Below are 24957 nucleotides of genomic sequence, written 5' to 3'. Positions count from 1 at the left end.
GTTTCCCCCATATCTACTCTGTTCCCACGGGTGGCGTGTTCCGGGCTTGCCCGAGCGTGCTCCTCGTTAGTATAGTGGCTAGTATCCCTGCCTGTCACGCAGGAGACCGGGGTTCAATTCCCCGACGGGGAGGCCAGCTTCACCAGCTGCTTTGTGCTGTTCCCGTCGCACTTGACGAAGGATTTTGAGCAAGGGCAAACCACCTGAAGTTGCAAGGGATGCTGCGCACGCTGGAGTTGGCCCAAACATTGTGCTAAATGTGCAGGACTTCTTCCGCTTTCTCTTCTCACGACGTGAAAGTCTTTGGCCTTTTTTCTAAAGGCGTCCGTGTAGGGTAACACCGGTGAGTGAAAGGCGACTGTGGCAGGATTTGCCGTTTGGCTGAGTCCTACACAGTGGTGAAAGGGACAAAAAAAAAAGTAAGAACTAGGCGGATAAATAAACTAAAGGCTCCTTGGATAGAGGTGCTAAGCGCGGGCAACTTCTAAAGGAAAGTATAATGGCACACCAACAGGGAAGAACTTTCACCAGGACACGTCTGGGCTGCAAACGACAAGGGGATAGGGCTTCTCGGCGCTTTGGATGCGACCAAGTGTAGGATCTGTTGTCATCAGTTGAATATCTGATGCGCTCTGTATAGGGGAAAACATATCGAACGGACAGAAAAAAGGCTCTTGGTCCGCTGGCTCCACGCGTCCACCCGGTGATGCAGCGCCACCGGGAGCGATGCACCCGTTGTCTCGCCGTGGGGAGAAGCGACAAAAGAGAAATAGATGACAAGAAGTCAGCACCATTGAATAAATGATTGTCTTGCACATGCCTGAAGTACAAAACCCAAAGCGGAGGGAAATCTCTGCAACTTTGGAATTCCTGGAAACGGTCTGTTGGACCCGTGCTGGATCCTTCGCCCGTTTCCCCCATATCTACTCTGTTCCCACGGGTGGCGTGTTCCGGGCTTGCCCGAGCGTGCTCCTCGTTAGTATAGTGGCTAGTATCCCTGCCTGTCACGCAGGAGACCGGGGTTCAATTCCCCGACGGGGAGGCCAGCTTCACCAGCTGCTTTGTGCTGTTCCCGTCGCACTTGACGAAGGATTTTGAGCAAGGGCAAACCACCTGAAGTTGCAAGGGATGCTGCGCACGCTGGAGTTGGCCCAAACATTGTGCTAAATGTGCAGGACTTCTTCCGCTTTCTCTTCTCACGACGTGAAAGTCTTTGGCCTTTTTTCTAAAGGCGTCCGTGTAGGGTAACACCGGTGAGTGAAAGGCGACTGTGGCAGGATTTGCCGTTTGGCTGAGTCCTACACAGTGGTGAAAGGGACAAAAAAAAAAGTAAGAACTAGGCGGATAAATAAACTAAAGGCTCCTTGGATAGAGGTGCTAAGCGCGGGCAACTTCTAAAGGAAAGTATAATGGCACACCAACAGGGAAGAACTTTCACCAGGACACGTCTGGGCTGCAAACGACAAGGTGATAGGGCTTCTCGGCGCTTTGGATGCGACCAAGTGTAGGATCTGTTGTCATCAGTTGAATATCTGATGCGCTCTGTATAGGGGAAAACATATCGAACGGACAGAAAAAAGGCTCTTGGTCCGCTGGCTCCACGCGTCCACCCGGTGATGCAGCGCCACCGGGAGCGATGCACCCGTTGTCTCGCCGTGGGGAGAAGCGACAAAAGAGAAATAGATGACAAGAAGTCAGCACCATTGAATAAATGATTGTCTTGCACATGCCTGAAGTACAAAACCCAAAGCGGAGGGAAATCTCTGCAACTTTGGAATTCCTGGAAACGGTCTGTTGGACCCGTGCTGGATCCTTCGCCCGTTTCCCCCATATCTACTCTGTTCCCACGGGTGGCGTGTTCCGGGCTTGCCCGAGCGTGCTCCTCGTTAGTATAGTGGCTAGTATCCCTGCCTGTCACGCAGGAGACCGGGGTTCAATTCCCCGACGGGGAGGCCAGCTTCACCAGCTGCTTTGTGCTGTTCCCGTCGCACTTGACGAAGGATTTTGAGCAAGGGCAAACCACCTGAAGTTGCAAGGGATGCTGCGCACGCTGGAGTTGGCCCAAACATTGTGCTAAATGTGCAGGACTTCTTCCGCTTTCTCTTCTCACGACGTGAAAGTCTTTGGCCTTTTTTCTAAAGGCGTCCGTGTAGGGTAACACCGGTGAGTGAAAGGCGACTGTGGCAGGATTTGCCGTTTGGCTGAGTCCTACACAGTGGTGAAAGGGACAAAAAAAAAAGTAAGAACTAGGCGGATAAATAAACTAAAGGCTCCTTGGATAGAGGTGCTAAGCGCGGGCAACTTCTAAAGGAAAGTATAATGGCACACCAACAGGGAAGAACTTTCACCAGGACACGTCTGGGCTGCAAACGACAAGGGGATAGGGCTTCTCGGCGCTTTGGATGCGACCAAGTGTAGGATCTGTTGTCATCAGTTGAATATCTGATGCGCTCTGTATAGGGGAAAACATATCGAACGGACAGAAAAAAGGCTCTTGGTCCGCTGGCTCCACGCGTCCACCCGGTGATGCAGCGCCACCGGAAGCGATGCACCCGTTGTCTCGCCGTGGGGAGAAGCGACAAAAGAGAAATAGATGACAAGAAGTCAGCACCATTGAATAAATGATTGTCTTGCACATGCCTGAAGTACAAAACCCAAAGCGGAGGGAAATCTCTGCAACTTTGGAATTCCTGGAAACGGTCTGTTGGACCCGTGCTGGATCCTTCGCCCGTTTCCCCCATATCTACTCTGTTCCCACGGGTGGCGTGTTCCGGGCTTGCCCGAGCGTGCTCCTCGTTAGTATAGTGGCTAGTATCCCTGCCTGTCACGCAGGAGACCGGGGTTCAATTCCCCGACGGGGAGGCCAGCTTCACCAGCTGCTTTGTGCTGTTCCCGTCGCACTTGACGAAGGATTTTGAGCAAGGGCAAACCACCTGAAGTTGCAAGGGATGCTGCGCACGCTGGAGTTGGCCCAAACATTGTGCTAAATGTGCAGGACTTCTTCCGCTTTCTCTTCTCACGACGTGAAAGTCTTTGGCCTTTTTTCTAAAGGCGTCCGTGTAGGGTAACACCGGTGAGTGAAAGGCGACTGTGGCAGGATTTGCCGTTTGGCTGAGTCCTACACAGTGGTGAAAGGGACAAAAAAAAAAGTAAGAACTAGGCGGATAAATAAACTAAAGGCTCCTTGGATAGAGGTGCTAAGCGCGGGCAACTTCTAAAGGAAAGTATAATGGCACACCAACAGGGAAGAACTTTCACCAGGACACGTCTGGGCTGCAAACGACAAGGGGATAGGGCTTCTCGGCGCTTTGGATGCGACCAAGTGTAGGATCTGTTGTCATCAGTTGAATATCTGATGCGCTCTGTATAGGGGAAAACATATCGAACGGACAGAAAAAAGGCTCTTGGTCCGCTGGCTCCACGCGTCCACCCGGTGATGCAGCGCCACCGGGAGCGATGCACCCGTTGTCTCGCCGTGGGGAGAAGCAACAAAAGAGAAATAGATGACAAGAAGTCAGCACCATTGAATAAATGATTGTCTTGCACATGCCTGAAGTACAAAACCCAAAGCGGAGGGAAATCTCTGCAACTTTGGAATTCCTGGAAACGGTCTGTTGGACCCGTGCTGGATCCTTCGCCCGTTTCCCCCATATCTACTCTGTTCCCACGGGTGGCGTGTTCCGGGCTTGCCCGAGCGTGCTCCTCGTTAGTATAGTGGCTAGTATCCCTGCCTGTCACGCAGGAGACCGGGGTTCAATTCCCCGACGGGGAGGCCAGCTTCACCAGCTGCTTTGTGCTGTTCCCGTCGCACTTGACGAAGGATTTTGAGCAAGGGCAAACCACCTGAAGTTGCAAGGGATGCTGCGCACGCTGGAGTTGGCCCAAACATTGTGCTAAATGTGCAGGACTTCTTCCGCTTTCTCTTCTCACGACGTGAAAGTCTTTGGCCTTTTTTCTAAAGGCGTCCGTGTAGGGTAACACCGGTGAGTGAAAGGCGACTGTGGCAGGATTTGCCGTTTGGCTGAGTCCTACACAGTGGTGAAAGGGACAAAAAAAAAAGTAAGAACTAGGCGGATAAATAAACTAAAGGCTCCTTGGATAGAGGTGCTAAGCGCGGGCAACTTCTAAAGGAAAGTATAATGGCACACCAACAGGGAAGAACTTTCACCAGGACACGTCTGGGCTGCAAACGACAAGGGGATAGGGCTTCTCGGCGCTTTGGATGCGACCAAGTGTAGGATCTGTTGTCATCAGTTGAATATCTGATGCGCTCTGTATAGGGGAAAACATATCGAACGGACAGAAAAAAGGCTCTTGGTCCGCTGGCTCCACGCGTCCACCCGGTGATGCAGCGCCACCGGGAGCGATGCACCCGTTGTCTCGCCGTGGGGAGAAGCGACAAAAGAGAAATAGATGACAAGAAGTCAGCACCATTGAATAAATGATTGTCTTGCACATGCCTGAAGTACAAAACCCAAAGCGGAGGGAAATCTCTGCAACTTTGGAATTCCTGGAAACGGTCTGTTGGACCCGTGCTGGATCCTTCGCCCGTTTCCCCCATATCTACTCTGTTCCCACGGGTGGCGTGTTCCGGGCTTGCCCGAGCGTGCTCCTCGTTAGTATAGTGGCTAGTATCCCTGCCTGTCACGCAGGAGACCGGGGTTCAATTCCCCGACGGGGAGGCCAGCTTCACCAGCTGCTTTGTGCTGTTCCCGTCGCACTTGACGAAGGATTTTGAGCAAGGGCAAACCACCTGAAGTTGCAAGGGATGCTGCGCACGCTGGAGTTGGCCCAAACATTGTGCTAAATGTGCAGGACTTCTTCCGCTTTCTCTTCTCACGACGTGAAAGTCTTTGGCCTTTTTTCTAAAGGCGTCCGTGTAGGGTAACACCGGTGAGTGAAAGGCGACTGTGGCAGGATTTGCCGTTTGGCTGAGTCCTACACAGTGGTGAAAGGGACAAAAAAAAAAGTAAGAACTAGGCGGATAAATAAACTAAAGGCTCCTTGGATAGAGGTGCTAAGCGCGGGCAACTTCTAAAGGAAAGTATAATGGCACACCAACAGGGAAGAACTTTCACCAGGACACGTCTGGGCTGCAAACGACAAGGGGATAGGGCTTCTCGGCGCTTTGGATGCGACCAAGTGTAGGATCTGTTGTCATCAGTTGAATATCTGATGCGCTCTGTATAGGGGAAAACATATCGAACGGACAGAAAAAAGGCTCTTGGTCCGCTGGCTCCACGCGTCCACCCGGTGATGCAGCGCCACCGGGAGCGATGCACCCGTTGTCTCGCCGTGGGGAGAAGCAACAAAAGAGAAATAGATGACAAGAAGTCAGCACCATTGAATAAATGATTGTCTTGCACATGCCTGAAGTACAAAACCCAAAGCGGAGGGAAATCTCTGCAACTTTGGAATTCCTGGAAACGGTCTGTTGGACCCGTGCTGGATCCTTCGCCCGTTTCCCCCATATCTACTCTGTTCCCACGGGTGGCGTGTTCCGGGCTTGCCCGAGCGTGCTCCTCGTTAGTATAGTGGCTAGTATCCCTGCCTGTCACGCAGGAGACCGGGGTTCAATTCCCCGACGGGGAGGCCAGCTTCACCAGCTGCTTTGTGCTGTTCCCGTCGCACTTGACGAAGGATTTTGAGCAAGGGCAAACCACCTGAAGTTGCAAGGGATGCTGCGCACGCTGGAGTTGGCCCAAACATTGTGCTAAATGTGCAGGACTTCTTCCGCTTTCTCTTCTCACGACGTGAAAGTCTTTGGCCTTTTTTCTAAAGGCGTCCGTGTAGGGTAACACCGGTGAGTGAAAGGCGACTGTGGCAGGATTTGCCGTTTGGCTGAGTCCTACACAGTGGTGAAAGGGACAAAAAAAAAAGTAAGAACTAGGCGGATAAATAAACTAAAGGCTCCTTGGATAGAGGTGCTAAGCGCGGGCAACTTCTAAAGGAAAGTATAATGGCACACCAACAGGGAAGAACTTTCACCAGGACACGTCTGGGCTGCAAACGACAAGGGGATAGGGCTTCTCGGCGCTTTGGATGCGACCAAGTGTAGGATCTGTTGTCATCAGTTGAATATCTGATGCGCTCTGTATAGGGGAAAACATATCGAACGGACAGAAAAAAGGCTCTTGGTCCGCTGGCTCCACGCGTCCACCCGGTGATGCAGCGCCACCGGGAGCGATGCACCCGTTGTCTCGCCGTGGGGAGAAGCAACAAAAGAGAAATAGATGACAAGAAGTCAGCACCATTGAATAAATGATTGTCTTGCACATGCCTGAAGTACAAAACCCAAAGCGGAGGGAAATCTCTGCAACTTTGGAATTCCTGGAAACGGTCTGTTGGACCCGTGCTGGATCCTTCGCCCGTTTCCCCCATATCTACTCTGTTCCCACGGGTGGCGTGTTCCGGGCTTGCCCGAGCGTGCTCCTCGTTAGTATAGTGGCTAGTATCCCTGCCTGTCACGCAGGAGACCGGGGTTCAATTCCCCGACGGGGAGGCCAGCTTCACCAGCTGCTTTGTGCTGTTCCCGTCGCACTTGACGAAGGATTTTGAGCAAGGGCAAACCACCTGAAGTTGCAAGGGATGCTGCGCACGCTGGAGTTGGCCCAAACATTGTGCTAAATGTGCAGGACTTCTTCCGCTTTCTCTTCTCACGACGTGAAAGTCTTTGGCCTTTTTTCTAAAGGCGTCCGTGTAGGGTAACACCGGTGAGTGAAAGGCGACTGTGGCAGGATTTGCCGTTTGGCTGAGTCCTACACAGTGGTGAAAGGGACAAAAAAAAAAGTAAGAACTAGGCGGATAAATAAACTAAAGGCTCCTTGGATAGAGGTGCTAAGCGCGGGCAACTTCTAAAGGAAAGTATAATGGCACACCAACAGGGAAGAACTTTCACCAGGACACGTCTGGGCTGCAAACGACAAGGGGATAGGGCTTCTCGGCGCTTTGGATGCGACCAAGTGTAGGATCTGTTGTCATCAGTTGAATATCTGATGCGCTCTGTATAGGGGAAAACATATCGAACGGACAGAAAAAAGGCTCTTGGTCCGCTGGCTCCACGCGTCCACCCGGTGATGCAGCGCCACCGGGAGCGATGCACCCGTTGTCTCGCCGTGGGGAGAAGCAACAAAAGAGAAATAGATGACAAGAAGTCAGCACCATTGAATAAATGATTGTCTTGCACATGCCTGAAGTACAAAACCCAAAGCGGAGGGAAATCTCTGCAACTTTGGAATTCCTGGAAACGGTCTGTTGGACCCGTGCTGGATCCTTCGCCCGTTTCCCCCATATCTACTCTGTTCCCACGGGTGGCGTGTTCCGGGCTTGCCCGAGCGTGCTCCTCGTTAGTATAGTGGCTAGTATCCCTGCCTGTCACGCAGGAGACCGGGGTTCAATTCCCCGACGGGGAGGCCAGCTTCACCAGCTGCTTTGTGCTGTTCCCGTCGCACTTGACGAAGGATTTTGAGCAAGGGCAAACCACCTGAAGTTGCAAGGGATGCTGCGCACGCTGGAGTTGGCCCAAACATTGTGCTAAATGTGCAGGACTTCTTCCGCTTTCTCTTCTCACGACGTGAAAGTCTTTGGCCTTTTTTCTAAAGGCGTCCGTGTAGGGTAACACCGGTGAGTGAAAGGCGACTGTGGCAGGATTTGCCGTTTGGCTGAGTCCTACACAGTGGTGAAAGGGACAAAAAAAAAAGTAAGAACTAGGCGGATAAATAAACTAAAGGCTCCTTGGATAGAGGTGCTAAGCGCGGGCAACTTCTAAAGGAAAGTATAATGGCACACCAACAGGGAAGAACTTTCACCAGGACACGTCTGGGCTGCAAACGACAAGGGGATAGGGCTTCTCGGCGCTTTGGATGCGACCAAGTGTAGGATCTGTTGTCATCAGTTGAATATCTGATGCGCTCTGTATAGGGGAAAACATATCGAACGGACAGAAAAAAGGCTCTTGGTCCGCTGGCTCCACGCGTCCACCCGGTGATGCAGCGCCACCGGGAGCGATGCACCCGTTGTCTCGCCGTGGGGAGAAGCAACAAAAGAGAAATAGATGACAAGAAGTCAGCACCATTGAATAAATGATTGTCTTGCACATGCCTGAAGTACAAAACCCAAAGCGGAGGGAAATCTCTGCAACTTTGGAATTCCTGGAAACGGTCTGTTGGACCCGTGCTGGATCCTTCGCCCGTTTCCCCCATATCTACTCTGTTCCCACGGGTGGCGTGTTCCGGGCTTGCCCGAGCGTGCTCCTCGTTAGTATAGTGGCTAGTATCCCTGCCTGTCACGCAGGAGACCGGGGTTCAATTCCCCGACGGGGAGGCCAGCTTCACCAGCTGCTTTGTGCTGTTCCCGTCGCACTTGACGAAGGATTTTGAGCAAGGGCAAACCACCTGAAGTTGCAAGGGATGCTGCGCACGCTGGAGTTGGCCCAAACATTGTGCTAAATGTGCAGGACTTCTTCCGCTTTCTCTTCTCACGACGTGAAAGTCTTTGGCCTTTTTTCTAAAGGCGTCCGTGTAGGGTAACACCGGTGAGTGAAAGGCGACTGTGGCAGGATTTGCCGTTTGGCTGAGTCCTACACAGTGGTGAAAGGGACAAAAAAAAAAGTAAGAACTAGGCGGATAAATAAACTAAAGGCTCCTTGGATAGAGGTGCTAAGCGCGGGCAACTTCTAAAGGAAAGTATAATGGCACACCAACAGGGAAGAACTTTCACCAGGACACGTCTGGGCTGCAAACGACAAGGGGATAGGGCTTCTCGGCGCTTTGGATGCGACCAAGTGTAGGATCTGTTGTCATCAGTTGAATATCTGATGCGCTCTGTATAGGGGAAAACATATCGAACGGACAGAAAAAAGGCTCTTGGTCCGCTGGCTCCACGCGTCCACCCGGTGATGCAGCGCCACCGGGAGCGATGCACCCGTTGTCTCGCCGTGGGGAGAAGCAACAAAAGAGAAATAGATGACAAGAAGTCAGCACCATTGAATAAATGATTGTCTTGCACATGCCTGAAGTACAAAACCCAAAGCGGAGGGAAATCTCTGCAACTTTGGAATTCCTGGAAACGGTCTGTTGGACCCGTGCTGGATCCTTCGCCCGTTTCCCCCATATCTACTCTGTTCCCACGGGTGGCGTGTTCCGGGCTTGCCCGAGCGTGCTCCTCGTTAGTATAGTGGCTAGTATCCCTGCCTGTCACGCAGGAGACCGGGGTTCAATTCCCCGACGGGGAGGCCAGCTTCACCAGCTGCTTTGTGCTGTTCCCGTCGCACTTGACGAAGGATTTTGAGCAAGGGCAAACCACCTGAAGTTGCAAGGGATGCTGCGCACGCTGGAGTTGGCCCAAACATTGTGCTAAATGTGCAGGACTTCTTCCGCTTTCTCTTCTCACGACGTGAAAGTCTTTGGCCTTTTTTCTAAAGGCGTCCGTGTAGGGTAACACCGGTGAGTGAAAGGCGACTGTGGCAGGATTTGCCGTTTGGCTGAGTCCTACACAGTGGTGAAAGGGACAAAAAAAAAAGTAAGAACTAGGCGGATAAATAAACTAAAGGCTCCTTGGATAGAGGTGCTAAGCGCGGGCAACTTCTAAAGGAAAGTATAATGGCACACCAACAGGGAAGAACTTTCACCAGGACACGTCTGGGCTGCAAACGACAAGGGGATAGGGCTTCTCGGCGCTTTGGATGCGACCAAGTGTAGGATCTGTTGTCATCAGTTGAATATCTGATGCGCTCTGTATAGGGGAAAACATATCGAACGGACAGAAAAAAGGCTCTTGGTCCGCTGGCTCCACGCGTCCACCCGGTGATGCAGCGCCACCGGGAGCGATGCACCCGTTGTCTCGCCGTGGGGAGAAGCAACAAAAGAGAAATAGATGACAAGAAGTCAGCACCATTGAATAAATGATTGTCTTGCACATGCCTGAAGTACAAAACCCAAAGCGGAGGGAAATCTCTGCAACTTTGGAATTCCTGGAAACGGTCTGTTGGACCCGTGCTGGATCCTTCGCCCGTTTCCCCCATATCTACTCTGTTCCCACGGGTGGCGTGTTCCGGGCTTGCCCGAGCGTGCTCCTCGTTAGTATAGTGGCTAGTATCCCTGCCTGTCACGCAGGAGACCGGGGTTCAATTCCCCGACGGGGAGGCCAGCTTCACCAGCTGCTTTGTGCTGTTCCCGTCGCACTTGACGAAGGATTTTGAGCAAGGGCAAACCACCTGAAGTTGCAAGGGATGCTGCGCACGCTGGAGTTGGCCCAAACATTGTGCTAAATGTGCAGGACTTCTTCCGCTTTCTCTTCTCACGACGTGAAAGTCTTTGGCCTTTTTTCTAAAGGCGTCCGTGTAGGGTAACACCGGTGAGTGAAAGGCGACTGTGGCAGGATTTGCCGTTTGGCTGAGTCCTACACAGTGGTGAAAGGGACAAAAAAAAAAGTAAGAACTAGGCGGATAAATAAACTAAAGGCTCCTTGGATAGAGGTGCTAAGCGCGGGCAACTTCTAAAGGAAAGTATAATGGCACACCAACAGGGAAGAACTTTCACCAGGACACGTCTGGGCTGCAAACGACAAGGGGATAGGGCTTCTCGGCGCTTTGGATGCGACCAAGTGTAGGATCTGTTGTCATCAGTTGAATATCTGATGCGCTCTGTATAGGGGAAAACATATCGAACGGACAGAAAAAAGGCTCTTGGTCCGCTGGCTCCACGCGTCCACCCGGTGATGCAGCGCCACCGGGAGCGATGCACCCGTTGTCTCGCCGTGGGGAGAAGCAACAAAAGAGAAATAGATGACAAGAAGTCAGCACCATTGAATAAATGATTGTCTTGCACATGCCTGAAGTACAAAACCCAAAGCGGAGGGAAATCTCTGCAACTTTGGAATTCCTGGAAACGGTCTGTTGGACCCGTGCTGGATCCTTCGCCCGTTTCCCCCATATCTACTCTGTTCCCACGGGTGGCGTGTTCCGGGCTTGCCCGAGCGTGCTCCTCGTTAGTATAGTGGCTAGTATCCCTGCCTGTCACGCAGGAGACCGGGGTTCAATTCCCCGACGGGGAGGCCAGCTTCACCAGCTGCTTTGTGCTGTTCCCGTCGCACTTGACGAAGGATTTTGAGCAAGGGCAAACCACCTGAAGTTGCAAGGGATGCTGCGCACGCTGGAGTTGGCCCAAACATTGTGCTAAATGTGCAGGACTTCTTCCGCTTTCTCTTCTCACGACGTGAAAGTCTTTGGCCTTTTTTCTAAAGGCGTCCGTGTAGGGTAACACCGGTGAGTGAAAGGCGACTGTGGCAGGATTTGCCGTTTGGCTGAGTCCTACACAGTGGTGAAAGGGACAAAAAAAAAAGTAAGAACTAGGCGGATAAATAAACTAAAGGCTCCTTGGATAGAGGTGCTAAGCGCGGGCAACTTCTAAAGGAAAGTATAATGGCACACCAACAGGGAAGAACTTTCACCAGGACACGTCTGGGCTGCAAACGACAAGGGGATAGGGCTTCTCGGCGCTTTGGATGCGACCAAGTGTAGGATCTGTTGTCATCAGTTGAATATCTGATGCGCTCTGTATAGGGGAAAACATATCGAACGGACAGAAAAAAGGCTCTTGGTCCGCTGGCTCCACGCGTCCACCCGGTGATGCAGCGCCACCGGGAGCGATGCACCCGTTGTCTCGCCGTGGGGAGAAGCAACAAAAGAGAAATAGATGACAAGAAGTCAGCACCATTGAATAAATGATTGTCTTGCACATGCCTGAAGTACAAAACCCAAAGCGGAGGGAAATCTCTGCAACTTTGGAATTCCTGGAAACGGTCTGTTGGACCCGTGCTGGATCCTTCGCCCGTTTCCCCCATATCTACTCTGTTCCCACGGGTGGCGTGTTCCGGGCTTGCCCGAGCGTGCTCCTCGTTAGTATAGTGGCTAGTATCCCTGCCTGTCACGCAGGAGACCGGGGTTCAATTCCCCGACGGGGAGGCCAGCTTCACCAGCTGCTTTGTGCTGTTCCCGTCGCACTTGACGAAGGATTTTGAGCAAGGGCAAACCACCTGAAGTTGCAAGGGATGCTGCGCACGCTGGAGTTGGCCCAAACATTGTGCTAAATGTGCAGGACTTCTTCCGCTTTCTCTTCTCACGACGTGAAAGTCTTTGGCCTTTTTTCTAAAGGCGTCCGTGTAGGGTAACACCGGTGAGTGAAAGGCGACTGTGGCAGGATTTGCCGTTTGGCTGAGTCCTACACAGTGGTGAAAGGGACAAAAAAAAAAGTAAGAACTAGGCGGATAAATAAACTAAAGGCTCCTTGGATAGAGGTGCTAAGCGCGGGCAACTTCTAAAGGAAAGTATAATGGCACACCAACAGGGAAGAACTTTCACCAGGACACGTCTGGGCTGCAAACGACAAGGGGATAGGGCTTCTCGGCGCTTTGGATGCGACCAAGTGTAGGATCTGTTGTCATCAGTTGAATATCTGATGCGCTCTGTATAGGGGAAAACATATCGAACGGACAGAAAAAAGGCTCTTGGTCCGCTGGCTCCACGCGTCCACCCGGTGATGCAGCGCCACCGGGAGCGATGCACCCGTTGTCTCGCCGTGGGGAGAAGCAACAAAAGAGAAATAGATGACAAGAAGTCAGCACCATTGAATAAATGATTGTCTTGCACATGCCTGAAGTACAAAACCCAAAGCGGAGGGAAATCTCTGCAACTTTGGAATTCCTGGAAACGGTCTGTTGGACCCGTGCTGGATCCTTCGCCCGTTTCCCCCATATCTACTCTGTTCCCACGGGTGGCGTGTTCCGGGCTTGCCCGAGCGTGCTCCTCGTTAGTATAGTGGCTAGTATCCCTGCCTGTCACGCAGGAGACCGGGGTTCAATTCCCCGACGGGGAGGCCAGCTTCACCAGCTGCTTTGTGCTGTTCCCGTCGCACTTGACGAAGGATTTTGAGCAAGGGCAAACCACCTGAAGTTGCAAGGGATGCTGCGCACGCTGGAGTTGGCCCAAACATTGTGCTAAATGTGCAGGACTTCTTCCGCTTTCTCTTCTCACGACGTGAAAGTCTTTGGCCTTTTTTCTAAAGGCGTCCGTGTAGGGTAACACCGGTGAGTGAAAGGCGACTGTGGCAGGATTTGCCGTTTGGCTGAGTCCTACACAGTGGTGAAAGGGACAAAAAAAAAAGTAAGAACTAGGCGGATAAATAAACTAAAGGCTCCTTGGATAGAGGTGCTAAGCGCGGGCAACTTCTAAAGGAAAGTATAATGGCACACCAACAGGGAAGAACTTTCACCAGGACACGTCTGGGCTGCAAACGACAAGGGGATAGGGCTTCTCGGCGCTTTGGATGCGACCAAGTGTAGGATCTGTTGTCATCAGTTGAATATCTGATGCGCTCTGTATAGGGGAAAACATATCGAACGGACAGAAAAAAGGCTCTTGGTCCGCTGGCTCCACGCGTCCACCCGGTGATGCAGCGCCACCGGGAGCGATGCACCCGTTGTCTCGCCGTGGGGAGAAGCAACAAAAGAGAAATAGATGACAAGAAGTCAGCACCATTGAATAAATGATTGTCTTGCACATGCCTGAAGTACAAAACCCAAAGCGGAGGGAAATCTCTGCAACTTTGGAATTCCTGGAAACGGTCTGTTGGACCCGTGCTGGATCCTTCGCCCGTTTCCCCCATATCTACTCTGTTCCCACGGGTGGCGTGTTCCGGGCTTGCCCGAGCGTGCTCCTCGTTAGTATAGTGGCTAGTATCCCTGCCTGTCACGCAGGAGACCGGGGTTCAATTCCCCGACGGGGAGGCCAGCTTCACCAGCTGCTTTGTGCTGTTCCCGTCGCACTTGACGAAGGATTTTGAGCAAGGGCAAACCACCTGAAGTTGCAAGGGATGCTGCGCACGCTGGAGTTGGCCCAAACATTGTGCTAAATGTGCAGGACTTCTTCCGCTTTCTCTTCTCACGACGTGAAAGTCTTTGGCCTTTTTTCTAAAGGCGTCCGTGTAGGGTAACACCGGTGAGTGAAAGGCGACTGTGGCAGGATTTGCCGTTTGGCTGAGTCCTACACAGTGGTGAAAGGGACAAAAAAAAAAGTAAGAACTAGGCGGATAAATAAACTAAAGGCTCCTTGGATAGAGGTGCTAAGCGCGGGCAACTTCTAAAGGAAAGTATAATGGCACACCAACAGGGAAGAACTTTCACCAGGACACGTCTGGGCTGCAAACGACAAGGGGATAGGGCTTCTCGGCGCTTTGGATGCGACCAAGTGTAGGATCTGTTGTCATCAGTTGAATATCTGATGCGCTCTGTATAGGGGAAAACATATCGAACGGACAGAAAAAAGGCTCTTGGTCCGCTGGCTCCACGCGTCCACCCGGTGATGCAGCGCCACCGGGAGCGATGCACCCGTTGTCTCGCCGTGGGGAGAAGCAACAAAAGAGAAATAGATGACAAGAAGTCAGCACCATTGAATAAATGATTGTCTTGCACATGCCTGAAGTACAAAACCCAAAGCGGAGGGAAATCTCTGCAACTTTGGAATTCCTGGAAACGGTCTGTTGGACCCGTGCTGGATCCTTCGCCCGTTTCCCCCATATCTACTCTGTTCCCACGGGTGGCGTGTTCCGGGCTTGCCCGAGCGTGCTCCTCGTTAGTATAGTGGCTAGTATCCCTGCCTGTCACGCAGGAGACCGGGGTTCAATTCCCCGACGGGGAGGCCAGCTTCACCAGCTGCTTTGTGCTGTTCCCGTCGCACTTGACGAAGGATTTTGAGCAAGGGCAAACCACCTGAAGTTGCAAGGGATGCTGCGCACGCTGGAGTTGGCCCAAACATTGTGCTAAATGTGCAGGACTTCTTCCGCTTTCTCTTCTCACGACGTGAAAGTCTTTGGCCTTTTTTCTAAAGGCGTCCGTGTAGGGTAACACCGGTGAGTGAAAGGCGACTGTGGCAGGATTTGCCGTTTGGCTGAGTCCTACACAGTGGTGAAAGGGACAAAAAAAAAAGTAAGAACTAGGCGGATAAATAAACTAAAGGCTCCTTGGATAGAGGTGCTAAGCGCGGGCAACTTCTAAAGGAAAGTATAATGGCACACCAACAGGGAAGAACTTTCACCAGGACACGTCTGGGCTGCAAACGACAAGGGGATAGGGCTTCTCGGCGCTTTGGATGCGACCAAGTGTAGGATCTGTTGTCATCAGTTGAATATCTGATGCGCTCTGTATAGGGGAAAACATATCGAACGGACAGAAAAAAGGCTCTTGGTCCGCTGGCTCCACGCGTCCACCCGGTGATGCAGCGCCACCGGGAGCGATGCACCCGTTGTCTCGCCGTGGGGAGAAGCAACAAAAGAGAAATAGATGACAAGAAGTCAGCACCATTGAATAAATGATTGTCTTGCACATGCCTGAAGTACAAAACCCAAAGCGGAGGGAAATCTCTGCAACTTTGGAATTCCTGGAAACGGTCTGTTGGACCCGTGCTGGATCCTTCGCCCGTTTCCCCCATATCTACTCTGTTCCCACGGGTGGCGTGTTCCGGGCTTGCCCGAGCGTGCTCCTCGTTAGTATAGTGGCTAGTATCCCTGCCTGTCACGCAGGAGACCGGGGTTCAATTCCCCGACGGGGAGGCCAGCTTCACCAGCTGCTTTGTGCTGTTCCCGTCGCACTTGACGAAGGATTTTGAGCAAGGGCAAACCACCTGAAGTTGCAAGGGATGCTGCGCACGCTGGAGTTGGCCCAAACATTGTGCTAAATGTGCAGGACTTCTTCCGCTTTCTCTTCTCACGACGTGAAAGTCTTTGGCCTTTTTTCTAAAGGCGTCCGTGTAGGGTAACACCGGTGAGTGAAAGGCGACTGTGGCAGGATTTGCCGTTTGGCTGAGTCCTACACAGTGGTGAAAGGGACAAAAAAAAAAGTAAGAACTAGGCGGATAAATAAACTAAAGGCTCCTTGGATAGAGGTGCTAAGCGCGGGCAACTTCTAAAGGAAAGTATAATGGCACACCAACAGGGAAGAACTTTCACCAGGACACGTCTGGGCTGCAAACGACAAGGGGATAGGGCTTCTCGGCGCTTTGGATGCGACCAAGTGTAGGATCTGTTGTCATCAGTTGAATATCTGATGCGCTCTGTATAGGGGAAAACATATCGAACGGACAGAAAAAAGGCTCTTGGTCCGCTGGCTCCACGCGTCCACCCGGTGATGCAGCGCCACCGGGAGCGATGCACCCGTTGTCTCGCCGTGGGGAGAAGCAACAAAAGAGAAATAGATGACAAGAAGTCAGCACCATTGAATAAATGATTGTCTTGCACATGCCTGAAGTACAAAACCCAAAGCGGAGGGAAATCTCTGCAACTTTGGAATTCCTGGAAACGGTCTGTTGGACCCGTGCTGGATCCTTCGCCCGTTTCCCCCATATCTACTCTGTTCCCACGGGTGGCGTGTTCCGGGCTTGCCCGAGCGTGCTCCTCGTTAGTATAGTGGCTAGTATCCCTGCCTGTCACGCAGGAGACCGGGGTTCAATTCCCCGACGGGGAGGCCAGCTTCACCAGCTGCTTTGTGCTGTTCCCGTCGCACTTGACGAAGGATTTTGAGCAAGGGCAAACCACCTGAAGTTGCAAGGGATGCTGCGCACGCTGGAGTTGGCCCAAACATTGTGCTAAATGTGCAGGACTTCTTCCGCTTTCTCTTCTCACGACGTGAAAGTCTTTGGCCTTTTTTCTAAAGGCGTCCGTGTAGGGTAACACCGGTGAGTGAAAGGCGACTGTGGCAGGATTTGCCGTTTGGCTGAGTCCTACACAGTGGTGAAAGGGACAAAAAAAAAAGTAAGAACTAGGCGGATAAATAAACTAAAGGCTCCTTGGATAGAGGTGCTAAGCGCGGGCAACTTCTAAAGGAAAGTATAATGGCACACCAACAGGGAAGAACTTTCACCAGGACACGTCTGGGCTGCAAACGACAAGGGGATAGGGCTTCTCGGCGCTTTGGATGCGACCAAGTGTAGGATCTGTTGTCATCAGTTGAATATCTGATGCGCTCTGTATAGGGGAAAACATATCGAACGGACAGAAAAAAGGCTCTTGGTCCGCTGGCTCCACGCGTCCACCCGGTGATGCAGCGCCACCGGGAGCGATGCACCCGTTGTCTCGCCGTGGGGAGAAGCAACAAAAGAGAAATAGATGACAAGAAGTCAGCACCATTGAATAAATGATTGTCTTGCACATGCCTGAAGTACAAAACCCAAAGCGGAGGGAAATCTCTGCAACTTTGGAATTCCTGGAAACGGTCTGTTGGACCCGTGCTGGATCCTTCGCCCGTTTCCCCCATATCTACTCTGTTCCCACGGGTGGCGTGTTCCGGGCTTGCCCGAGCGTGCTCCTCGTTAGTATAGTGGCTAGTATCCCTGCCTGTCACGCAGGAGACCGGGGTTCAATTCCCCGACGGGGAGGCCAGCTTCACCAGCTGCTTTGTGCTGTTCCCGTCGCACTTGACGAAGGATTTTGAGCAAGGGCAAACCACCTGAAGTTGCAAGGGATGCTGCGCACGCTGGAGTTGGCCCAAACATTGTGCTAAATGTGCAGGACTTCTTCCGCTTTCTCTTCTCACGACGTGAAAGTCTTTGGCCTTTTTTCTAAAGGCGTCCGTGTAGGGTAACACCGGTGAGTGAAAGGCGACTGTGGCAGGATTTGCCGTTTGGCTGAGTCCTACACAGTGGTGAAAGGGACAAAAAAAAAAGTAAGAACTAGGCGGATAAATAAACTAAAGGCTCCTTGGATAGAGGTGCTAAGCGCGGGCAACTTCTAAAGGAAAGTATAATGGCACACCAACAGGGAAGAACTTTCACCAGGACACGTCTGGGCTGCAAACGACAAGGGGATAGGGCTTCTCGGCGCTTTGGATGCGACCAAGTGTAGGATCTGTTGTCATCAGTTGAATATCTGATGCGCTCTGTATAGGGGAAAACATATCGAACGGACAGAAAAAAGGCTCTTGGTCCGCTGGCTCCACGCGTCCACCCGGTGATGCAGCGCCACCGGGAGCGATGCACCCGTTGTCTCGCCGTGGGGAGAAGCAACAAAAGAGAAATAGATGACAAGAAGTCAGCACCATTGAATAAATGATTGTCTTGCACATGCCTGAAGTACAAAACCCAAAGCGGAGGGAAATCTCTGCAACTTTGGAATTCCTGGAAACGGTCTGTTGGACCCGTGCTGGATCCTTCGCCCGTTTCCCCCATATCTACTCTGTTCCCACGGGTGGCGTGTTCCGGGCTTGCCCGAGCGTGCTCCTCGTTAGTATAGTGGCTAGTATCCCTGCCTGTCACGCAGGAGACCGGGGTTCAATTCCCCGACGGGGAGGCCAGCTTCACCAGCTGCTTTGTGCTGTTCCCGTCGCACTTGACGAAGGATTTTGAGCAAGGGCAAACCACCTGAAGTTGCAAGGGATGCTGCGCACGCTGGAGTTGGCCCAAACATTGTGCTAAATGTGCAGGACTTCTTCCGCTTTCTCTTCTCACGACGTGAAAGTCTTTGGCCTTTTTTCTAAAGGCGTCCGTGTAGGGTAACACCGGTGAGTGAAAGGCGACTGTGGCAGGATTTGCCGTTTGGCTGAGTCCTACACAGTGGTGAAAGGGACAAAAAAAAAAGTAAGAACTAGGCGGATAAATAAACTAAAGGCTCCTTGGATAGAGGTGCTAAGCGCGGGCAACTTCTAAAGGAAAGTATAATGGCACACCAACAGGGAAGAACTTTCACCAGGACACGTCTGGGCTGCAAACGACAAGGGGATAGGGCTTCTCGGCGCTTTGGATGCGACCAAGTGTAGGATCTGTTGTCATCAGTTGAATATCTGATGCGCTCTGTATAGGGGAAAACATATCGAACGGACAGAAAAAAGGCTCTTGGTCCGCTGGCTCCACGCGTCCACCCGGTGATGCAGCGCCACCGGGAGCGATGCACCCGTTGTCTCGCCGTGGGGAGAAGCAACAAAAGAGAAATAGATGACAAGAAGTCAGCACCATTGAATAAATGATTGTCTTGCACATGCCTGAAGTACAAAACCCAAAGCGGAGGGAAATCTCTGCAACTTTGGAATTCCTGGAAACGGTCTGTTGGACCCGTGCTGGATCCTTCGCCCGTTTCCCCCATATCTACTCTGTTCCCACGGGTGGCGTGTTCCGGGCTTGCCCGAGCGTGCTCCTCGTTAGTATAGTGGCTAGTATCCCTGCCTGTCACGCAGGAGACCGGGGTTCAATTCCCCGACGGGGAGGCCAGCTTCACCAGCTGCTTTGTGCTGTTCCCGTCGCACTTGACGAAGGATTTTGAGCAAGGGCAAACCACCTGAAGTTGCAAGGGATGCTGCGCACGCTGGAGTTGGCCCAAACATTGTGCTAAATGTGCAGGACTTCTTCCGCTTTCTCTTCTCACGACGTGAAAGTCTTTGGCCTTTTTTCTAAAGGCGTCCGTGTAGGGTAACACCGGTGAGTGAAAGGCGACTGTGGCAGGATTTGCCGTTTGGCTGAGTCCTACACAGTGGTGAAAGGGACAAAAAAAAAAGTAAGAACTAGGCGGATAAATAAACTAAAGGCTCCTTGGATAGAGGTGCTAAGCGCGGGCAACTTCTAAAGGAAAGTATAATGGCACACCAACAGGGAAGAACTTTCACCAGGACACGTCTGGGCTGCAAACGACAAGGGGATAGGGCTTCTCGGCGCTTTGGATGCGACCAAGTGTAGGATCTGTTGTCATCAGTTGAATATCTGATGCGCTCTGTATAGGGGAAAACATATCGAACGGACAGAAAAAAGGCTCTTGGTCCGCTGGCTCCACGCGTCCACCCGGTGATGCAGCGCCACCGGGAGCGATGCACCCGTTGTCTCGCCGTGGGGAGAAGCAACAAAAGAGAAATAGATGACAAGAAGTCAGCACCATTGAATAAATGATTGTCTTGCACATGCCTGAAGTACAAAACCCAAAGCGGAGGGAAATCTCTGCAACTTTGGAATTCCTGGAAACGGTCTGTTGGACCCGTGCTGGATCCTTCGCCCGTTTCCCCCATATCTACTCTGTTCCCACGGGTGGCGTGTTCCGGGCTTGCCCGAGCGTGCTCCTCGTTAGTATAGTGGCTAGTATCCCTGCCTGTCACGCAGGAGACCGGGGTTCAATTCCCCGACGGGGAGGCCAGCTTCACCAGCTGCTTTGTGCTGTTCCCGTCGCACTTGACGAAGGATTTTGAGCAAGGGCAAACCACCTGAAGTTGCAAGGGATGCTGCGCACGCTGGAGTTGGCCCAAACATTGTGCTAAATGTGCAGGACTTCTTCCGCTTTCTCTTCTCACGACGTGAAAGTCTTTGGCCTTTTTTCTAAAGGCGTCCGTGTAGGGTAACACCGGTGAGTGAAAGGCGACTGTGGCAGGATTTGCCGTTTGGCTGAGTCCTACACAGTGGTGAAAGGGACAAAAAAAAAAGTAAGAACTAGGCGGATAAATAAACTAAAGGCTCCTTGGATAGAGGTGCTAAGCGCGGGCAACTTCTAAAGGAAAGTATAATGGCACACCAACAGGGAAGAACTTTCACCAGGACACGTCTGGGCTGCAAACGACAAGGGGATAGGGCTTCTCGGCGCTTTGGATGCGACCAAGTGTAGGATCTGTTGTCATCAGTTGAATATCTGATGCGCTCTGTATAGGGGAAAACATATCGAACGGACAGAAAAAAGGCTCTTGGTCCGCTGGCTCCACGCGTCCACCCGGTGATGCAGCGCCACCGGGAGCGATGCACCCGTTGTCTCGCCGTGGGGAGAAGCAACAAAAGAGAAATAGATGACAAGAAGTCAGCACCATTGAATAAATGATTGTCTTGCACATGCCTGAAGTACAAAACCCAAAGCGGAGGGAAATCTCTGCAACTTTGGAATTCCTGGAAACGGTCTGTTGGACCCGTGCTGGATCCTTCGCCCGTTTCCCCCATATCTACTCTGTTCCCACGGGTGGCGTGTTCCGGGCTTGCCCGAGCGTGCTCCTCGTTAGTATAGTGGCTAGTATCCCTGCCTGTCACGCAGGAGACCGGGGTTCAATTCCCCGACGGGGAGGCCAGCTTCACCAGCTGCTTTGTGCTGTTCCCGTCGCACTTGACGAAGGATTTTGAGCAAGGGCAAACCACCTGAAGTTGCAAGGGATGCTGCGCACGCTGGAGTTGGCCCAAACATTGTGCTAAATGTGCAGGACTTCTTCCGCTTTCTCTTCTCACGACGTGAAAGTCTTTGGCCTTTTTTCTAAAGGCGTCCGTGTAGGGTAACACCGGTGAGTGAAAGGCGACTGTGGCAGGATTTGCCGTTTGGCTGAGTCCTACACAGTGGTGAAAGGGACAAAAAAAAAAGTAAGAACTAGGCGGATAAATAAACTAAAGGCTCCTTGGATAGAGGTGCTAAGCGCGGGCAACTTCTAAAGGAAAGTATAATGGCACACCAACAGGGAAGAACTTTCACCAGGACACGTCTGGGCTGCAAACGACAAGGGGATAGGGCTTCTCGGCGCTTTGGATGCGACCAAGTGTAGGATCTGTTGTCATCAGTTGAATATCTGATGCGCTCTGTATAGGGGAAAACATATCGAACGGACAGAAAAAAGGCTCTTGGTCCGCTGGCTCCACGCGTCCACCCGGTGATGCAGCGCCACCGGGAGCGATGCACCCGTTGTCTCGCCGTGGGGAGAAGCAACAAAAGAGAAATAGATGACAAGAAGTCAGCACCATTGAATAAATGATTGTCTTGCACATGCCTGAAGTACAAAACCCAAAGCGGAGGGAAATCTCTGCAACTTTGGAATTCCTGGAAACGGTCTGTTGGACCCGTGCTGGATCCTTCGCCCGTTTCCCCCATATCTACTCTGTTCCCACGGGTGGCGTGTTCCGGGCTTGCCCGAGCGTGCTCCTCGTTAGTATAGTGGCTAGTATCCCTGCCTGTCACGCAGGAGACCGGGGTTCAATTCCCCGACGGGGAGGCCAGCTTCACCAGCTGCTTTGTGCTGTTCCCGTCGCACTTGACGAAGGATTTTGAGCAAGGGCAAACCACCTGAAGTTGCAAGGGATGCTGCGCACGCTGGAGTTGGCCCAAACATTGTGCTAAATGTGCAGGACTTCTTCCGCTTTCTCTTCTCACGACGTGAAAGTCTTTGGCCTTTTTTCTAAAGGCGTCCGTGTAGGGTAACACCGGTGAGTGAAAGGCGACTGTGGCAGGATTTGCCGTTTGGCTGAGTCCTACACAGTGGTGAAAGGGACAAAAAAAAAAGTAAGAACTAGGCGGATAAATAAACTAAAGGCTCCTTGGATAGAGGTGCTAAGCGCGGGCAACTTCTAAAGGAAAGTATAATGGCACACCAACAGGGAAGAACTTTCACCAGGACACGTCTGGGCTGCAAACGACAAGGGGATAGGGCTTCTCGGCGCTTTGGATGCGACCAAGTGTAGGATCTGTTGTCATCAGTTGAATATCTGATGCGCTCTGTATAGGGGAAAACATATCGAACGGACAGAAAAAAGGCTCTTGGTCCGCTGGCTCCACGCGTCCACCCGGTGATGCAGCGCCACCGGGAGCGATGCACCCGTTGTCTCGCCGTGGGGAGAAGCAACAAAAGAGAAATAGATGACAAGAAGTCAGCACCATTGAATAAATGATTGTCTTGCACATGCCTGAAGTACAAAACCCAAAGCGGAGGGAAATCTCTGCAACTTTGGAATTCCTGGAAACGGTCTGTTGGACCCGTGCTGGATCCTTCGCCCGTTTCCCCCATATCTACTCTGTTCCCACGGGTGGCGTGTTCCGGGCTTGCCCGAGCGTGCTCCTCGTTAGTATAGTGGCTAGTATCCCTGCCTGTCACGCAGGAGACCGGGGTTCAATTCCCCGACGGGGAGGCCAGCTTCACCAGCTGCTTTGTGCTGTTCCCGTCGCACTTGACGAAGGATTTTGAGCAAGGGCAAACCACCTGAAGTTGCAAGGGATGCTGCGCACGCTGGAGTTGGCCCAAACATTGTGCTAAATGTGCAGGACTTCTTCCGCTTTCTCTTCTCACGACGTGAAAGTCTTTGGCCTTTTTTCTAAAGGCGTCCGTGTAGGGTAACACCGGTGAGTGAAAGGCGACTGTGGCAGGATTTGCCGTTTGGCTGAGTCCTACACAGTGGTGAAAGGGACAAAAAAAAAAGTAAGAACTAGGCGGATAAATAAACTAAAGGCTCCTTGGATAGAGGTGCTAAGCGCGGGCAACTTCTAAAGGAAAGTATAATGGCACACCAACAGGGAAGAACTTTCACCAGGACACGTCTGGGCTGCAAACGACAAGGGGATAGGGCATCTCGGCGCTTTGGATGCGACCAAGTGTAGGATCTGTTGTCATCAGTTGAATATCTGATGCGCTCTGTATAGGGGAAAACATATCGAACGGACAGAAAAAAGGCTCTTGGTCCGCTGGCTCCACGCGTCCACCCGGTGATGCAGCGCCACCGGGAGCGATGCACCCGTTGTCTCGCCGTGGGGAGAAGCGACAAAAGAGAAATAGATGACAAGAAGTCAGCACCATTGAATAAATGATTGTCTTGCACATGCCTGAAGTACAAAACCCAAAGCGGAGGGAAATCTCTGCAACTTTGGAATTCCTGGAAACGGTCTGTTGGACCCGTGCTGGATCCTTCGCCCGTTTCCCCCATATCTACTCTGTTCCCACGGGTGGCGTGTTCCGGGCTTGCCCGAGCGTGCTCCTCGTTAGTATAGTGGCTAGTATCCCTGCCTGTCACGCAGGAGACCGGGGTTCAATTCCCCGACGGGGAGGCCAGCTTCACCAGCTGCTTTGTGCTGTTCCCGTCGCACTTGACGAAGGATTTTGAGCAAGGGCAAACCACCTGAAGTTGCAAGGGATGCTGCGCACGCTGGAGTTGGCCCAAACATTGTGCTAAATGTGCAGGACTTCTTCCGCTTTCTCTTCTCACGACGTGAAAGTCTTTGGCCTTTTTTCTAAAGGCGTCCGTGTAGGGTAACACCGGTGAGTGAAAGGCGACTGTGGCAGGATTTGCCGTTTGGCTGAGTCCTACACAGTGGTGAAAGGGACAAAAAAAAAAGTAAGAACTAGGCGGATAAATAAACTAAAGGCTCCTTGGATAGAGGTGCTAAGCGCGGGCAACTTCTAAAGGAAAGTATAATGGCACACCAACAGGGAAGAACTTTCACCAGGACACGTCTGGGCTGCAAACGACAAGGGGATAGGGCTTCTCGGCGCTTTGGATGCGACCAAGTGTAGGATCTGTTGTCATCAGTTGAATATCTGATGCGCTCTGTATAGGGGAAAACATATCGAACGGACAGAAAAAAGGCTCTTGGTCCGCTGGCTCCACGCGTCCACCCGGTGATGCAGCGCCACCGGGAGCGATGCACCCGTTGTCTCGCCGTGGGGAGAAGCGACAAAAGAGAAATAGATGACAAGAAGTCAGCACCATTGAATAAATGATTGTCTTGCACATGCCTGAAGTACAAAACCCAAAGCGGAGGGAAATCTCTGCAACTTTGGAATTCCTGGAAACGGTCTGTTGGACCCGTGCTGGATCCTTCGCCCGTTTCCCCCATATCTACTCTGTTCCCACGGGTGGCGTGTTCCGGGCTTGCCCGAGCGTGCTCCTCGTTAGTATAGTGGCTAGTATCCCTGCCTGTCACGCAGGAGACCGGGGTTCAATTCCCCGACGGGGAGGCCAGCTTCACCAGCTGCTTTGTGCTGTTCCCGTCGCACTTGACGAAGGATTTTGAGCAAGGGCAAACCACCTGAAGTTGCAAGGGATGCTGCGCACGCTGGAGTTGGCCCAAACATTGTGCTAAATGTGCAGGACTTCTTCCGCTTTCTCTTCTCACGACGTGAAAGTCTTTGGCCTTTTTTCTAAAGGCGTCCGTGTAGGGTAACACCGGTGAGTGAAAGGCGACTGTGGCAGGATTTGCCGTTTGGCTGAGT

General features: G+C 52.2%; 28 non-coding genes and 27 pseudogenes across 28 annotated transcripts; all 55 read left to right on the top strand.

Moving 5' to 3' along the window:
- The first annotated feature begins 60 nt into the window (after positions 1-60).
- On the top strand, positions 61-132 carry trnad-guc (transfer RNA aspartic acid (anticodon GUC)). Its single transcript has one exon. It is a non-coding gene; the product is annotated as a tRNA-Asp (tRNA).
- Positions 133-562: 430 nt separating this feature from the next.
- Positions 563-737, top strand: LOC139662860 (U2 spliceosomal RNA; annotated as a pseudogene).
- Positions 738-970: 233 nt separating this feature from the next.
- trnad-guc (transfer RNA aspartic acid (anticodon GUC)) lies at positions 971-1042 on the top strand. Its single transcript has one exon. It is a non-coding gene; the product is annotated as a tRNA-Asp (tRNA).
- A 430-nt stretch (positions 1043-1472) lies between these two features.
- Positions 1473-1647, top strand: LOC139662859 (U2 spliceosomal RNA; annotated as a pseudogene).
- A 233-nt stretch (positions 1648-1880) lies between these two features.
- Positions 1881-1952, top strand: trnad-guc (transfer RNA aspartic acid (anticodon GUC)). The gene has a single exon. It is a non-coding gene; the product is annotated as a tRNA-Asp (tRNA).
- Positions 1953-2382: 430 nt separating this feature from the next.
- LOC139662865 (U2 spliceosomal RNA) lies at positions 2383-2557 on the top strand (annotated as a pseudogene).
- Positions 2558-2790: 233 nt separating this feature from the next.
- Positions 2791-2862, top strand: trnad-guc (transfer RNA aspartic acid (anticodon GUC)). The gene has a single exon. It is a non-coding gene; the product is annotated as a tRNA-Asp (tRNA).
- Positions 2863-3292: 430 nt separating this feature from the next.
- On the top strand, positions 3293-3467 carry LOC139662858 (U2 spliceosomal RNA; annotated as a pseudogene).
- A 233-nt stretch (positions 3468-3700) lies between these two features.
- trnad-guc (transfer RNA aspartic acid (anticodon GUC)) lies at positions 3701-3772 on the top strand. The gene has a single exon. It is a non-coding gene; the product is annotated as a tRNA-Asp (tRNA).
- A 430-nt stretch (positions 3773-4202) lies between these two features.
- On the top strand, positions 4203-4377 carry LOC139662856 (U2 spliceosomal RNA; annotated as a pseudogene).
- A 233-nt stretch (positions 4378-4610) lies between these two features.
- Positions 4611-4682, top strand: trnad-guc (transfer RNA aspartic acid (anticodon GUC)). Its single transcript has one exon. It is a non-coding gene; the product is annotated as a tRNA-Asp (tRNA).
- A 430-nt stretch (positions 4683-5112) lies between these two features.
- On the top strand, positions 5113-5287 carry LOC139662855 (U2 spliceosomal RNA; annotated as a pseudogene).
- A 233-nt stretch (positions 5288-5520) lies between these two features.
- trnad-guc (transfer RNA aspartic acid (anticodon GUC)) lies at positions 5521-5592 on the top strand. Its single transcript has one exon. It is a non-coding gene; the product is annotated as a tRNA-Asp (tRNA).
- A 430-nt stretch (positions 5593-6022) lies between these two features.
- LOC139662853 (U2 spliceosomal RNA) lies at positions 6023-6197 on the top strand (annotated as a pseudogene).
- A 233-nt stretch (positions 6198-6430) lies between these two features.
- Positions 6431-6502, top strand: trnad-guc (transfer RNA aspartic acid (anticodon GUC)). Its single transcript has one exon. It is a non-coding gene; the product is annotated as a tRNA-Asp (tRNA).
- Positions 6503-6932: 430 nt separating this feature from the next.
- Positions 6933-7107, top strand: LOC139662852 (U2 spliceosomal RNA; annotated as a pseudogene).
- Positions 7108-7340: 233 nt separating this feature from the next.
- Positions 7341-7412, top strand: trnad-guc (transfer RNA aspartic acid (anticodon GUC)). Its single transcript has one exon. It is a non-coding gene; the product is annotated as a tRNA-Asp (tRNA).
- Positions 7413-7842: 430 nt separating this feature from the next.
- LOC139662851 (U2 spliceosomal RNA) lies at positions 7843-8017 on the top strand (annotated as a pseudogene).
- A 233-nt stretch (positions 8018-8250) lies between these two features.
- trnad-guc (transfer RNA aspartic acid (anticodon GUC)) lies at positions 8251-8322 on the top strand. The gene has a single exon. It is a non-coding gene; the product is annotated as a tRNA-Asp (tRNA).
- Positions 8323-8752: 430 nt separating this feature from the next.
- On the top strand, positions 8753-8927 carry LOC139662850 (U2 spliceosomal RNA; annotated as a pseudogene).
- A 233-nt stretch (positions 8928-9160) lies between these two features.
- Positions 9161-9232, top strand: trnad-guc (transfer RNA aspartic acid (anticodon GUC)). Its single transcript has one exon. It is a non-coding gene; the product is annotated as a tRNA-Asp (tRNA).
- Positions 9233-9662: 430 nt separating this feature from the next.
- Positions 9663-9837, top strand: LOC139662849 (U2 spliceosomal RNA; annotated as a pseudogene).
- A 233-nt stretch (positions 9838-10070) lies between these two features.
- On the top strand, positions 10071-10142 carry trnad-guc (transfer RNA aspartic acid (anticodon GUC)). Its single transcript has one exon. It is a non-coding gene; the product is annotated as a tRNA-Asp (tRNA).
- A 430-nt stretch (positions 10143-10572) lies between these two features.
- On the top strand, positions 10573-10747 carry LOC139662848 (U2 spliceosomal RNA; annotated as a pseudogene).
- Positions 10748-10980: 233 nt separating this feature from the next.
- On the top strand, positions 10981-11052 carry trnad-guc (transfer RNA aspartic acid (anticodon GUC)). The gene has a single exon. It is a non-coding gene; the product is annotated as a tRNA-Asp (tRNA).
- Positions 11053-11482: 430 nt separating this feature from the next.
- Positions 11483-11657, top strand: LOC139662847 (U2 spliceosomal RNA; annotated as a pseudogene).
- A 233-nt stretch (positions 11658-11890) lies between these two features.
- trnad-guc (transfer RNA aspartic acid (anticodon GUC)) lies at positions 11891-11962 on the top strand. The gene has a single exon. It is a non-coding gene; the product is annotated as a tRNA-Asp (tRNA).
- A 430-nt stretch (positions 11963-12392) lies between these two features.
- Positions 12393-12567, top strand: LOC139662846 (U2 spliceosomal RNA; annotated as a pseudogene).
- Positions 12568-12800: 233 nt separating this feature from the next.
- On the top strand, positions 12801-12872 carry trnad-guc (transfer RNA aspartic acid (anticodon GUC)). Its single transcript has one exon. It is a non-coding gene; the product is annotated as a tRNA-Asp (tRNA).
- Positions 12873-13302: 430 nt separating this feature from the next.
- LOC139662845 (U2 spliceosomal RNA) lies at positions 13303-13477 on the top strand (annotated as a pseudogene).
- A 233-nt stretch (positions 13478-13710) lies between these two features.
- Positions 13711-13782, top strand: trnad-guc (transfer RNA aspartic acid (anticodon GUC)). The gene has a single exon. It is a non-coding gene; the product is annotated as a tRNA-Asp (tRNA).
- Positions 13783-14212: 430 nt separating this feature from the next.
- LOC139662844 (U2 spliceosomal RNA) lies at positions 14213-14387 on the top strand (annotated as a pseudogene).
- Positions 14388-14620: 233 nt separating this feature from the next.
- On the top strand, positions 14621-14692 carry trnad-guc (transfer RNA aspartic acid (anticodon GUC)). Its single transcript has one exon. It is a non-coding gene; the product is annotated as a tRNA-Asp (tRNA).
- Positions 14693-15122: 430 nt separating this feature from the next.
- Positions 15123-15297, top strand: LOC139662842 (U2 spliceosomal RNA; annotated as a pseudogene).
- A 233-nt stretch (positions 15298-15530) lies between these two features.
- On the top strand, positions 15531-15602 carry trnad-guc (transfer RNA aspartic acid (anticodon GUC)). Its single transcript has one exon. It is a non-coding gene; the product is annotated as a tRNA-Asp (tRNA).
- A 430-nt stretch (positions 15603-16032) lies between these two features.
- Positions 16033-16207, top strand: LOC139662840 (U2 spliceosomal RNA; annotated as a pseudogene).
- A 233-nt stretch (positions 16208-16440) lies between these two features.
- Positions 16441-16512, top strand: trnad-guc (transfer RNA aspartic acid (anticodon GUC)). Its single transcript has one exon. It is a non-coding gene; the product is annotated as a tRNA-Asp (tRNA).
- Positions 16513-16942: 430 nt separating this feature from the next.
- LOC139662839 (U2 spliceosomal RNA) lies at positions 16943-17117 on the top strand (annotated as a pseudogene).
- Positions 17118-17350: 233 nt separating this feature from the next.
- Positions 17351-17422, top strand: trnad-guc (transfer RNA aspartic acid (anticodon GUC)). Its single transcript has one exon. It is a non-coding gene; the product is annotated as a tRNA-Asp (tRNA).
- Positions 17423-17852: 430 nt separating this feature from the next.
- On the top strand, positions 17853-18027 carry LOC139662838 (U2 spliceosomal RNA; annotated as a pseudogene).
- A 233-nt stretch (positions 18028-18260) lies between these two features.
- trnad-guc (transfer RNA aspartic acid (anticodon GUC)) lies at positions 18261-18332 on the top strand. The gene has a single exon. It is a non-coding gene; the product is annotated as a tRNA-Asp (tRNA).
- Positions 18333-18762: 430 nt separating this feature from the next.
- Positions 18763-18937, top strand: LOC139662837 (U2 spliceosomal RNA; annotated as a pseudogene).
- Positions 18938-19170: 233 nt separating this feature from the next.
- On the top strand, positions 19171-19242 carry trnad-guc (transfer RNA aspartic acid (anticodon GUC)). The gene has a single exon. It is a non-coding gene; the product is annotated as a tRNA-Asp (tRNA).
- Positions 19243-19672: 430 nt separating this feature from the next.
- Positions 19673-19847, top strand: LOC139662836 (U2 spliceosomal RNA; annotated as a pseudogene).
- Positions 19848-20080: 233 nt separating this feature from the next.
- Positions 20081-20152, top strand: trnad-guc (transfer RNA aspartic acid (anticodon GUC)). Its single transcript has one exon. It is a non-coding gene; the product is annotated as a tRNA-Asp (tRNA).
- Positions 20153-20582: 430 nt separating this feature from the next.
- LOC139662835 (U2 spliceosomal RNA) lies at positions 20583-20757 on the top strand (annotated as a pseudogene).
- Positions 20758-20990: 233 nt separating this feature from the next.
- On the top strand, positions 20991-21062 carry trnad-guc (transfer RNA aspartic acid (anticodon GUC)). Its single transcript has one exon. It is a non-coding gene; the product is annotated as a tRNA-Asp (tRNA).
- Positions 21063-21492: 430 nt separating this feature from the next.
- On the top strand, positions 21493-21667 carry LOC139662834 (U2 spliceosomal RNA; annotated as a pseudogene).
- Positions 21668-21900: 233 nt separating this feature from the next.
- On the top strand, positions 21901-21972 carry trnad-guc (transfer RNA aspartic acid (anticodon GUC)). Its single transcript has one exon. It is a non-coding gene; the product is annotated as a tRNA-Asp (tRNA).
- A 430-nt stretch (positions 21973-22402) lies between these two features.
- On the top strand, positions 22403-22577 carry LOC139662833 (U2 spliceosomal RNA; annotated as a pseudogene).
- A 233-nt stretch (positions 22578-22810) lies between these two features.
- trnad-guc (transfer RNA aspartic acid (anticodon GUC)) lies at positions 22811-22882 on the top strand. Its single transcript has one exon. It is a non-coding gene; the product is annotated as a tRNA-Asp (tRNA).
- A 430-nt stretch (positions 22883-23312) lies between these two features.
- Positions 23313-23487, top strand: LOC139662864 (U2 spliceosomal RNA; annotated as a pseudogene).
- Positions 23488-23720: 233 nt separating this feature from the next.
- On the top strand, positions 23721-23792 carry trnad-guc (transfer RNA aspartic acid (anticodon GUC)). The gene has a single exon. It is a non-coding gene; the product is annotated as a tRNA-Asp (tRNA).
- Positions 23793-24222: 430 nt separating this feature from the next.
- LOC139662832 (U2 spliceosomal RNA) lies at positions 24223-24397 on the top strand (annotated as a pseudogene).
- A 233-nt stretch (positions 24398-24630) lies between these two features.
- On the top strand, positions 24631-24702 carry trnad-guc (transfer RNA aspartic acid (anticodon GUC)). The gene has a single exon. It is a non-coding gene; the product is annotated as a tRNA-Asp (tRNA).
- Positions 24703-24957: the final 255 nt, after the last annotated feature.

The sequence above is a fragment of the Centroberyx affinis genome, unplaced genomic scaffold (genome assembly GCF_046629955.1).
Source record: "Centroberyx affinis isolate AG114_WGS23_722 - 3 ecotype Tasmania unplaced genomic scaffold, CSIRO-AGI_Caff_v1 ptg003898l_1, whole genome shotgun sequence".
In the NCBI taxonomy this organism is placed as follows: Eukaryota; Metazoa; Chordata; class Actinopteri; order Beryciformes; family Berycidae; genus Centroberyx; species Centroberyx affinis.
Note: the sequence above shows the minus strand (reverse complement) of the source record. Positions and strands in the feature narration are given on the sequence as shown.